Raw genomic sequence first — 13,041 nt, forward strand, 5'->3', positions numbered from 1 at the left:
GCACGTTAGGGCCGTGAAAAGAGAAGATGGGCCAGTGACGGGCGCCATCTTGGTTGGGGAATGAGTGGGCAAAGGTCTGCGCCATATTGGGGAGGTAAATTCGCGGACATTGTGACAGTTGTGCAATATTTACATTTTGAGTGGTGAAATATGGTGATATGTGCTTAATATAATTGGTGCTGGCGGCGCTTATGTGGGTGACTTATATAAAACCATTTTTACATTTAATTATACATAGGCAGCGAGCAGGTCATTTGTCCATGTGGTCCCACATGGTATGTACAGGGCGTGTGTCCGTGTCATTCAGTTTTCTGTGCTCATCGTAGACTAGTCCAGTCTTCCGGTTATCCAAAAGATCTTAGATACACGGCCACGACCACACAGGGTACCTTCTCTGTTTATCCTTCAACTGCTCGAACTTTGCTTGACAAAGAATTTTTTCTGCTTCAATAACATCTACTATCAGCAGATCAAGGGTACCTCTATGGGGGCTATTTTTGCCCCTAACCTGGCCATACTTTTCATGGACCAGTTGGAAATAGACTCTATCTTGATGCCCATGAACCCCTTTTTCCCGGGCATCAAACTGTGGCGTCGCTATATAGACAACATTTTCCTTATTTGGAACCAGTCCATTGAAACACTTCACCAATTTCTTCATTGGCTTAATAACAACTGCTGTGGTCTGACCTTTTTTCTGACCTATGTATGATAAGTCATCAATAGCATTCCTAGATCTTACCATTTACCATGCTGAAGGTGAGCTTCTAACTAAATTATTCAGGAAACCCACAGAGCATAACACGCTACTGAATTACAAAAGCAGTCACCCTAGGGCCCTCAGAGATTCGCTACCTTATTCTCAGTTCCTGAGGATAAGACGGAACTGCTGTTGTAAAAATGACTACTTCAGAGAGGCAGCTATACTCTCGAATAAGCTCAAGGAAAGAGGATACCCCAAAAGAATAGTGAAACAAGCTTCCAAGCGGGCATGGTACTGCCCTCGTGAAGTCTTGTTGTCTCCCAGGGTCAAGACCCAAGGAGAGAAAATAGCATGCGTGACCACCTTCTCCCCAATATCCAATAAGATCAGGAAATCCATCTTAAAACACTGGCCCACCATAAATGTTGGCAATGTCAAAATTGATAAACCCCTTTTTGCATTTCGCAAAAATAAAAATTTGAAAGACCATTTGGTAAGGGCAGCCCTACCAATCACAACGCAAGAAAACACACTCGAGACAGCATGGGCCTTACCCCCGATTATTGGTCATGTCAAATGCGGAGGATGCAATGTTTGTGAATTCACGGTGGAGGGAAAGAAATTCACTCACCAACACATCACGTATGAAAGACGATCATTCTCTAATTGTAACACATCTAATGTTATTTATGTTATTGAATGCCCTTGTCCTAAACTCTACGTGGGACAGACGACACAAAAAGCAAAGACCAGAATCTGCCAGCACAGGAGCCGCATTAGATACAGAACGGCAAATGCTCTCCTAGTGGACCACTACATTGAGTCAGGACACAATGAAAATGACATTAAATGGTCTATCCTCAAGGTAATAAAACTCCCTCCAAGAGGCGGCAACATCGGCCAATTGCTCAACAGGGAGGAACTGAGAACTATGATACAATTTGATACCATTCAAAACGGTCTAAATCGCCTGGAAGACTGGACTAGTCTACTATGAGCACAGAAAACTGAATGACACGGACACATGCCCTGTACATACCATGTGGGACCACATGGACAAATGACCTGCTCGCTGCCTATGTATAATTAAATGTAAAAATCGTTTTATATAAGTCACCCACATAAGCGCCGCCAGCACCAATTATATTAAGCACATATCACCATATTTCACCACTCAAAATGTAAATATTGCACAACTGTCACAATGTCCGCGAATTTACCTCCCCAATATGGCGCAGACCTTTGCCCACTCATTCCCCAACCAAGATGGCGCCCGTCACTGGCCCATCTTCTCTTTTCACGGCCCTAACGTGCACGTGTATTTAGCGCGAGACACCCAGGAGAAACGGTAGCTGACGCAGGGACACTGCTCCCATAGCTACGAGCTCGCAGATTGATGCAGCGTTCGGGCGTCCCGCCATAAGGTAAGACTCGTTCCAGTAACGACCCCCATCCCGTGAAGGTCTTGTGTCCCACTGACAGGACACCACATTTACTCCTTCTTTCCCTAACAGGATCAAATATCCGTTTATTCAAAACCGGTCCCCTGCTACCCATTGTGAAGTGCGGACCTCCTTACAACAATAAGGTTCCCCACAGGTAATCCCAATCAAATAGCTCGTGCACTGCATGGCCCCCCTCCCACCCGTGGACATTACTTACCGGGCTCCTTCTCTATTTCAGGCGGGCGTCCAACTACCCGACCGACCTTACTGAATAGGGTCAATTTAACCTTAATTCAGGGTAAGTCCATTACTCGCATAGGATGTGAGCCAAACCCCTTAAACACCCCGCCGCCGCCGTTGTACAATGCATGTCCAAACCACGGTTTTTTATTGCATGATTGCGAATATGGTTTAAGCGTGAACTGGCGCTCTAATTCATCTTTTGAAATTCGTTTTCTAGCCCGAATGAGAGATTATTTCTTACCATATTTCCTTATGATTTTCGTATTCGATTAAAAGGTCTATGCCAAAAGTATTCACAAGTCACAGACACACCGACCGGCTACTGCCCTCCACCCACGTATGCAACACAATATATTAAGCACGAATAAGTCGAATCCGAGTAACTGTGATGGACACCTGAAGCACACTAGGACTATCAGTAATACTGCTCCCCCCTTGCTTTTTGTTTATTCTCAATTTTTAGTTGTTAATTGAATGTATCCCTTCTTTGATAATTCTCTAAGCTATTTGCTTTTCTCTTCCCTTCCCCCTTTTCACAGGCGGTTATTCAATTGTAATAATTCAACCTGCCAGGCAAACACTGTAAATATGTCAGTCCTGATGATGATCCCATACAACTGAGCACAAGGGATCGAAACGTCGACTTTTTATAGTGCCTTCACAACCTTACTATTATGTTTAATCATGTTGTGTCTGGTACTTGTTTGGCATTACTTTAATTTGACACTGATTTAAAAGTGGCCAATTTATGCTCATTTCTTTTGCCTGCTATAATCCTTTTAATTTCTTTCTGAATCTCTTGTATGTTCTCTAACTTCTTTGGTACAGGACTGTGCCTTGTTATCACTTTTATGAACTACAAGTCTTACACTGTTTAAAATAAATGTCCTGTCCGGCTGGGCAGTGACGAATATAGCTTCCTATTATGGCCTATATCTTATTTTTTCCTAAAATCTGAAAGCTAAGGACCTTTGTCTTTAATAACAGTAACTACCCACGGTCCTCAGCAAACTGTTTGGGTTCCCTTGTTGTATATAAAAAAAATGTCCTAAGTAAGTGACACTCTTCTGAGCAAATTTGCATTTGGGAGTGTTCCACGGTAAGACCATTGTTCTGTAAGGTATTCAACACTTTCCTCAGCCTAGATAAATGTTCTTCCTCATCATTGCCAAAAACCAGAATATCATCTTGAAAGAACATAACCCCTTGTTCCTTACTAAACAACTGAAACATCAACCGTCAAATACCACAGCCGCAGATGCTAATCCAAACGGCATCCTCTTGTATTGGAAACATCCAAAAGGGGTGATGAATGATGTCAGCTTCATAGAATCTTGTGATAAAGAAATCTGATGGTATGCTGAGGACGATTCTATGGTTGAAAACCATTTTGCACCCTTCAAATTTGAAACCATTTCATTTATTTTAGTAAAGGGAATTTATCCACCACTATGTTGTTATTCAAATGCCTTAAATCTACACAGAGACGAATCTTGCCATTACTACGTCTGGCCACGACAATTGGAGAAATCAAATTTGAGGCTTCAATTGGTTCAACGATGTCAGCTGCCACTAACTTGTCAAGTTCCTTAGATACTTCTTCCCTCACTAAAATAGGAATGTTGCGACATTTGTGTACTTTAGGAGACGAATTATCTTTTAAAATGATTTTATGCTCAAATCCTCTTAAATTACCCAGTTGTTTACTGAAAATTGTTTAAGAATGTCCCTTCCAAGACCGTTACTCTCATCAGTAACCAGAACCTGTTCTTTACTGTTTGGGTCCAAAATAATGTGCAGTAGCTTTTGGTCAAACCAACCTAAAACCGGTGGTCCTTTTTTTGCAATGTATAGCGTAGCTCTACACTCTCTTCCTTTAAATCGGAAAAGAAACCAACGATAACCAATTAAATCGATGGTTTCACCTCCGTAACCCTCAGGATGAATATCAGGTTCCAATAAACGACCACCAACTTTGTGTACAAAGTCAGATTCCCAAAGTTCCTCATCGATAATAGTGTAGGGGGAACCAGAAATCTTGATATGTACCCCCCCATTTCCATTTGCAGATAGGTTTGTTAATGCTTGATACACAAAAGGGGCCCCCTGTTAGCGATACGGGCAGACGTCAGGGGAAAAGTACTCTACTAGAGGGAGAAGCCTACCCTACTAATTTGAATAGTGGCCCAGCATGGATCCCAACAGAATAGATAACCCACAACACGGAGCTCACCTGAGGGTTACGGAACGGTCACACGGCACACAGAAGGAATTATAGGAAAGTATAAAAAATCTTTATTTTCTTTTTTCCATATTTTTTATATTTCATCAAAACAAACTTCATAAACAGGATGTAGTGTTCTGATACATTGATAAATAAAGTTTAAAACATTCTAGCTATATATATTCAACATGGTCACCCCACAACACCTCACACGCACCACATCCTCTCAAATCGTTCATTCACTCACATCCAAACATTCAGCAAGAGAACAATAACACATTCCTCAACGTAATCCCCAGAGTGACACAATAAATAATAGGATCCTGGAAGATCTTTGTGGCCAATTGCCAAGTTGTTATTCACAGGATCCAGAACACACGTAAAGCCAACGCGCGTTTCGATGCTCAGCCTAGATGAACAGGCGCACCTTCATCAGGGCTCTCACGTCGAGGTAGAGGGGGACACAACACATGAACCAAAATAATCCGTATTCGATCTATTGTTAGCAAAAAAACATAATCACATTTTTAGAAATTACATCAATATGCACCGTGCCATCATTTACATTTCTCTTATTTATTTTTATATATATAATAAACGATAAGTTATAAATAACATCAGCTCGAGAAAACATCGATGGTTCATATATAATCAACAACATCTGCTAGAAACAGTAATATTAGTTCATACAATATAGATCCTCTGACCTACTAAATTCAAAATAAACCCAAGTTTTAGGTGAGCTCCAATGTTGACGAAATAGGGTATTTTAATCATCAAGTTTATAAACAAAGCATCTAATGCTTGAAGGAAATTCCTGGGGTCTCAAACATTCCTTACATACTAAAAGTCAATCATTCATTCTAGTCCTTTATCATTAAAAAATTATCGAAGAACTCCAGAGGGTATGGTTTAGAAAAAGGGCGAGAGACGAGAGAAAGAAAGGAGAGAGATTTTTTAGTAACAAATCCTTTTACCTTTCGTCCTATTTTGTAACGCTAGTTAGTTTCCACAGTCATTGAGGTTGAGACATCTCTCTAAGGTAATAACCGGTTTCACAGAATAAATCCGGTGCAGTAGCTTTTGGTCAAACCAACCTAAAACCGGTGGTCCTTTTTTTGCAATGTATAGCTTAGCTCTACACTCTCTTCCTTTAAATCGGAAAAGAAACCAACGATAACCAATTAAATCGATGGTTTCACCTCCGTAACCCTCAGGATGAATATCAGGTTCCAATAAACGACCACCAACTTTGTGCACAAAATCAGATTCCCAAAGTTCCTCATTGATAATAGTGTAGGGGGAACCAGAAATCTTGATATGTACCCCCCCCTATTTCCATTTGCAGATAGGTTTGGTAATGCTTGAAGCATCACTAATGTTCAAGACAAGCTTATTCTGAACATTCATTACTAAATCACTTTCATCATTTTTACTTGCATCATCCTCATTCTCATCATCTCCTTCATTTACAAACTTAACATTCGCTTTCCTTTTACAAGCTTTAGTGAAATGCCCTTTCAACCCACAATTGGTGCATTTAGCCTTAATCGCTGGACAAGACTTATTATCAGCTAAATGTTGTGAGCTGCCACATCTAAAACATTTGAGTTTATTCCCTACGTTGAAATTAGATTTACTGTAGGAAGGCTTATTATGACTACTATCCTTTGTAAATTTATTTTTTTCACTCACGTTTATCTTGCTCACAATGTCAGCGGCACTATTGTCTTGTTTAAGAACATTCGCGCACCTCCCAGAGATTTCAGCCTTCCGTACTATAGCAATAACTTCATCAAGAGAAGCATCCCCATTAATCCAAAGCCTATCTTGGATAGATGGATTAAAAGCATGCATAACTATTTGGTCCCTGATAAATTCTTCTTGAAGAACACCAAATCTACAATCAAGCGCCAGTTTTTTCAATTCAGCAATATATAGGTCAATACTTTCATCTTTATGTTTTTTCCTTGAAAAGAATTTATACCTGGTAACCCCAATGCATACTTTCGGGGCAAAGTATGTATCTAAATGAAGTAGTGCTAAGTTATATACATCAAGATCACCAGGGAAACAAGCTTTAGTCATGTTCTCATATGCTTTCAGCCCAACTGGACCTAGAGAATGCAAAAGTAGTCTCCTTTTTTGAGCGGACGACATCTTTCCATCTTCATCAAGAGCCTCAATGTAGTTAACAAAATAAGGCTTCCATTCCAACCACTTAAGAGGAGGTTCAGATCCAGTGACCCAAAATGCTTGCGGAGAGTCAATGTTGTATGATTGATGACTCCTAGTTGCTTAATAATTATACGTTTTTAAGAAAGGTCACATTTTTTTTTAAATAAGAAATTAAACTTGTAGCAAATCAGAAATTGTAAAAAAAAAAAAATCAACTTGTTGCAGAAATGTAATCAATGTTAACCTCCTTTTCCAATTTCTTTAAGGTAGACTGAAGATAAATGCAGTTCGAAATCAGTAATTGGCTATTAAATCAGTCTCAAAGATGATTCTTAACAAAGGTCCACACCTCTGATAAGCTCTTCCGTTTCGATCCTTCTGCACTCATAAACGATGACTGAAACTTCAATTGCTTCTTACTAAAATCGTGCAGATACGAAGGAACTAAAAAAAAAAAAACAACTTCCTAAAATGGCCGCTGCTTGGGGTCACGTAGCGTGACCTGTGTAGAACGTCACCACGTGACCTACATAGCACGTCACCGCGACTACGGGAGTCGAACTGCACTCACCATGAACGCTGATGAAGCAATGCGAACGTCGACGAATTCAAGAGATGATGCGGGTAGTTCTGCAGTTGCTAGGGAGGGCGGGAGCAATTGCGCGAGAGGTAGGCAGTTTTTAAAACATAAAATAAAGGTTATTATAATGCCAGTACTCACACGGTTTACCGCTCCAAAATCCTTCCGATCGGCAACACACCTAACAGTAATTTTACTTGGATCCAACAGCAATCAAAATGAGCAGTCCTTAAAAATTCAAAATACTTCCTCTTTTCAATTAATGAATTGAAGCACACCCGTAAAGCCACAGATGCCAAGACGATCACTTAGAAGAGTAGTTAAAATTGAGATTCCTTTGAAGTACAATATGACCATCCATTTAAGACGTTGAAAATCTCAATGAATCCTCACGAAAATCCTTATATCCTTTTCTTCTCGAGTGGATTCTCAGCTCTTCAATACCTCGTCGCCAGTGTTAAGGAGGACACTGAATCATTAATTTAAGCATCCTTTTAATGAAATGAAGAGCTGGTGCACATCAGGTAACATCCAAGCAGCAAGTATAGCTGTCCTGGTCAAACATATACATTCTAAATGACACAAGAATATTCTACCACCCGGTAAGTATTCTATATGACATAGTATTGTTCCAAACAAAGTAACATGCTAAAAGATAAGAACATTACACAGACCTATTTGGGGAATCCCTTGTTATATTTTTTTTGGGGGGAGTTGTCTCTGGTGAAATCGATATCAACATTGGTAGCCATTGAAAGAGTGAAGAGGAAGCAAAACAAGACCAGAGAGTGGTATGACAAGAATTGGAGAGCTAATCCTCATTGTATTGTTGTGGGATGTTGGGTGAGAGTTCGCAGATCCAGTTTCGAATGCAAAGGGTTACCTAAATTTGGTAAAGCCATGAAGGTATAGAAGGTTTACCCTAATTGTATCATTACTCAAGATGGCAAGGTGTGAAATGTTAGGAAAGTTGCTGAGTGTGATCCAGCAAAAGGCCAGGATGAACATTTCACAATCAACAAATAACTCAAAATTGGCCCATATATACATTCAAGTTTCCTGGCTGTTTCGCTGGGGGTCAAGTTTTATTTTCACCTTGATCTGAATTAGTCGATGTCTAATTAACCTTCACAGATCAACACTCTTTTTTTGGTCAATGGACCATTAGTCGAGTAGTTGATGGTGATATTAACAAATTTATTAACTTATCTTATAACTCCCAATAAAATAATCATAGACTCCGGGTAAGATTCAATGAGTTTTATCTAATAACTCAGTCAAAATGAACGCTCATTTGGACAGATTCACAGTGCAAACTCCATCAACTTTCATGGGAGAGAAAACACTAATTTATTAAAGTACATTCGATCTATAGACTCATTCCACAATTTAATGCATTAGGAGTGAAAGATGAAGAGACAAAAGACATAATAAATCATACATTTACAAAAGATATGTAAATTTAAGACTGAATAATATTTACCAAATGGTGAAATGGGGAAACCCAACCCTCTGGCCAAAGGACTGGTGGGGGTCTCCTGACTTAAGAATCAGGTGACAAAGACTATTGGACAGGTGCAGGATAGGATAATACTTAGTTCACTTCTCTAGAACCCCGACGCACAGGAGCGTATTCCTCTCTTACACTCTCTCCCTCCTCGATATTCTTCTGCAAATCGTCACTCTAATCAGGCTGTCTTTCATGATTGAATCTTCCCAGTCTGTTCTCTTCTTACCAACAGCAGCTCTCGCCCACACTTCACTCAGCACCGACATCCCCTCCTAACTTAAATTACTCTAGTTATACTCTTTAATTCTGCATGTCCCACCCTCTAAAGTTGCAAATATCAACAAATCATGGACTGTGATTGGGCAGGGACAGGGGAGCTGTCATCACCTCATGCTGCGATGTTTAATTTCTTAACTAATTCTATGTTTAGCAAAACCTTCCCCTTTAGCTCATTTATTATTCTGCCTTATTATTTTCCCAGGCGTCTGATGTATCAATTTCTAAACAATTTTTCAATAGGACTCTAAATTCGATGAACTCGTTCCCACAACAACTTGTCCTTGGCTCTTGGCAGCCTGTCAATGATCCGGTCAGCAGGTCACAATTTTACCACACTGTGCATGTCCCAACTGATGTACATCTTCACCGCCATCTTTTTCTTTGACTTAGCACATTAGGCCCAAACATACACTATTAATAAAAGAAACATAAACAGATGTTAATTTCTTAGATATGTGATTGTCACTGTTCACCACCCACTTCTGCTCTATCCCATGTTAAATGGTCTTTCTTTAAGCAAAAGCAATAGCAGCAACGTCTTCTTTTGAAGTGCAGGCAAGCATATGCCTCTAGACCTAAGATTAGTAATTTGTGCGCATGCGTGAGAGTTTCCCCCTCAAACGAGTTAGTCACATGGTTACTTAAGCAGTGCTGGTTTGCACATGGGCAAAGCGTTTTTCCGGTTTCAAGCAGGATTTCAGTTACGTAGCAATTATTCTTTGCTATTCAAGCGTGCATAAAGCTCTTTTCCCCATATGTAAATGTTGTGTGACTGTTAGTTTTCTCTTATTTTTTTCTGTTAATTAGCACTTATTAATGAGAGATTGATCTGACCACGTTTCTTTTTTTTGAATTCTTACTCAATCAAGTGCATCAACCCAGTTAGTGATGGCCAGGGAAGTGTGTGCGGTAATGGGTGTGGAAGCGATTTCTTGGTGAGATTCAAGGGTCCAAATGCAGGTTATCATCCGGTGGAGGTGCACATTGATTCCTCTGGGACGTTGTTAAGTTGAAAACTTGAGCCAATACTTGTATAATTGAAGTTTATTTAAGTAGATCTCTACACAACCCTCACGGGCCTGGATCCAACACCAACTGCCAAAGATGAGATTATACACAGAACATTGGTATATGAATCTAGAACATAACACTGTCACAGCAATGACATAAGCAAAATGACATAGCAAACATTCCTAATGTTAGATCAACCATAACAGACGTCTGATTTGGGTGAGGGCTCGGTGGCTTACTGTGTCAAGGAAGGTCTTAGGAATTGCTCTGCCCCTACACGATATGAAGATTTGTTCAAATAGCTGTTTCTTGTCATTTTTGTCCTTTTCTTCCTTTGTTTCTTTTCCTTTGCTTTGTTCTCCCTGTTTGTATTTTTTCCAGTTTTTCACTTGTTTCTGGGAAGAGAGATGTGTTCTATCTTGCCTTCACATGCCTGCAGGTGCTTTGTTTATGTTCTTTTGGTCCCTGCATTCCATGAGAATGCTTCCCATGGAATGCCGTGGGCCAGAACAGTTTGTCTTGCAATCACGACCTGTGTGGGTGCATTGTGCTGTGTCGCAACTAACAAACCTGCTTTACCTACAATTGCCTGGGCCTGCTTTCTTTCACCATGCCCTCCTGGTGCATTGTGGCACATCTATTTGTTGTCAGATCTTACCCAGATGGTGTCCAGGAGGGGGAGTTCTATACAGCTCTTTCTTACTGGTTATAAGGACACCGTTAGACTTGCTTACTTCACACTCTCTGCTCCATTCTGCACTCAGTTTCTGGGTTACTTGCTCCTCACCTTGTGCCTGCTGGCTTCTTTAGTTTTCCCTTCTCCCGGTTCCCAGTAGCTATTTCTTCATTGGTAGTTCCCTGATGCCCTACATCAGCCTGAAGACTCACACCTGGCTCACTGCCTGCACCCGTGCTGATTCCCCTGTGCCTCCAGCTAATGAATCCTTGTCAGCCCGTGTGCAGGGGCTTGCAATGGCCCTTTCTGGTGATGCAATGCTTGTTCGTGTTGTGTCTTGTTGCTCTCATTCCAGGTTTGCACCTTGATTTCCCTTTATTTACTTGCCCCTTCTTGAATCCTGTGTACCTTAATTTCTCTTTATTTTCTTGCTCCTTCTTGAATCCTGTGTACCTTGGTTCCTCTTTATTTTCTTGCTCCTTCTTGAATCCTTTCTACCTTGATGTCTCTTTATTTTTTTGCTCCTTCTTGAATCCTGTGTACCTTGATTTCCCTTTATTTTCTTGCTCCTTCTTGAATCCTTTGTATCTTGATTTCCCTTTATTTTTTTGCTCCTTCTTGAATCCTTTGTACCTTGATTTCCCTTTATTTTCTTGCTCCTTCTTGAATCCTTTGTACCTTGATTTCCCTTTATTTTCTTGCTCCTTCTTGAATCCTTGGTACCTTGATTTCCTTTTATGTTCTTGCTCCTTCCCCCCTTGCTTGGATACCTTGCCTGCTCTGGTTCTGTTCTTTGCCGTTGCGTCCTCTTTGTGCTCCCTATCTGGAACTCTTGTTCTACCTGCTCACTCCCTCCCTTGCCTGTGCTGGTGTGCAGAATCTCAGTCCTGGATCCCTGTTCCTCACCTTGTGTTCCTTGTTTCAGTCCTATCCCTGTTATTTTCATTCTGTCTGCACACTCCCTGACCCGCCCATGTCTATGTGTAGATTCTGAAACTTAGATTATCGTTCCTGCCTTTGTCTTCCTTGCACCAGCCTATCCCTGTTTTTTTTTGCTTTCAGCGTTCCTATTTGAATAAGCTTTGAGTTCAGTCCAGCCCTTGTTCCTGAATCCAGCCTTGCTTTTCCCTGAGCTCAGTTCCTGTTATCAGTTTATCTAGCTCGGTTCCCTGTCGTCCTCGTTGCTCTTGATTATTAATATTGTGGGAGCCAGGGAAATCATGAGGCTTGGTTCTTCTTGTACAGAGAGTCACTCGTCTCTCTTTTCCCATGAGAGCTGCTGGGTGTGTCCTGTAACTGCTCCTTGCCCAGTGCTTAATTTGAGCCGGTGGTTTCCAGTGCTCAATTAATTAATTAATTAATTATCAACACTGGCACTTATGGTTGTCTGCCACATGGTGGCGCTGTTATCTGATTTAGAGATGAGCTCAACAACAGTTGTTGCTGTTGGCCGGAGGCAGTGTGAGGCGTTGGAGAACGAGGACGCCGAGTAAGAACCGAGGCCGCCGCTGCGCACCGGCATCCATGAGGGGGAGGCTCGCGCCGTGCGGCTACAGACCTCCGTGTGGCCCAGCGGGTCTCCAGAGGCCGAACGGACCTTTCTGAATCGGATGGCGGAGGATTGGGTGCACGCCGTAACCCAGCCCTCCCTGCCGCAGCACTCACCTGCTGGAAGCCCGGGGGGGAGGCATGAAGACCCGAGGGCTCCACTCCGGGACCGAAAGGACGAGTGCTGCCCAGGGAGGAGGGAAGGACCCTGGGCTGCACCCCTGGGCCGGGCCACCCTCGTAGGGAGGTCAGCGCTCTAGTTCGGCAAGTGGCGGCAAGGCATGAAATGGAAATGGAAGCCCCGCGGCTCGCCCCATGATCGCGCCCCCGAGCCGGGCAATGATGATGGTCTGACCGCGCAGGGCCACCGGAGAGAGACGCGGCCCCCGGGATTCGATGCAAGAACTCTGGAGAGCGGGGTAAGAGCCGGACAAGAGGAGCGACCCGCAGCGGCAGCCGAGACCGATTCACCTCTCGCCACGACGAGCGCTCTGCAGGCTGGGGCGACTCTTCTAACCACAGATCTCAGCACCACCAGAGCAGCTCCCCACCCCTCCACCCAACAACAGCGGCTCCCCTGGCCCGCTCCGAAGCGGAGCCCGTGCTCCCCGTGCCCCGGGGGCCAGAGCAGCGCCGGAGGCTCC

The sequence above is a fragment of the Lissotriton helveticus genome, chromosome 6, assembly GCF_964261635.1.
Source record: "Lissotriton helveticus chromosome 6, aLisHel1.1, whole genome shotgun sequence".
Taxonomy (NCBI): Eukaryota; Metazoa; Chordata; class Amphibia; order Caudata; family Salamandridae; genus Lissotriton; species Lissotriton helveticus.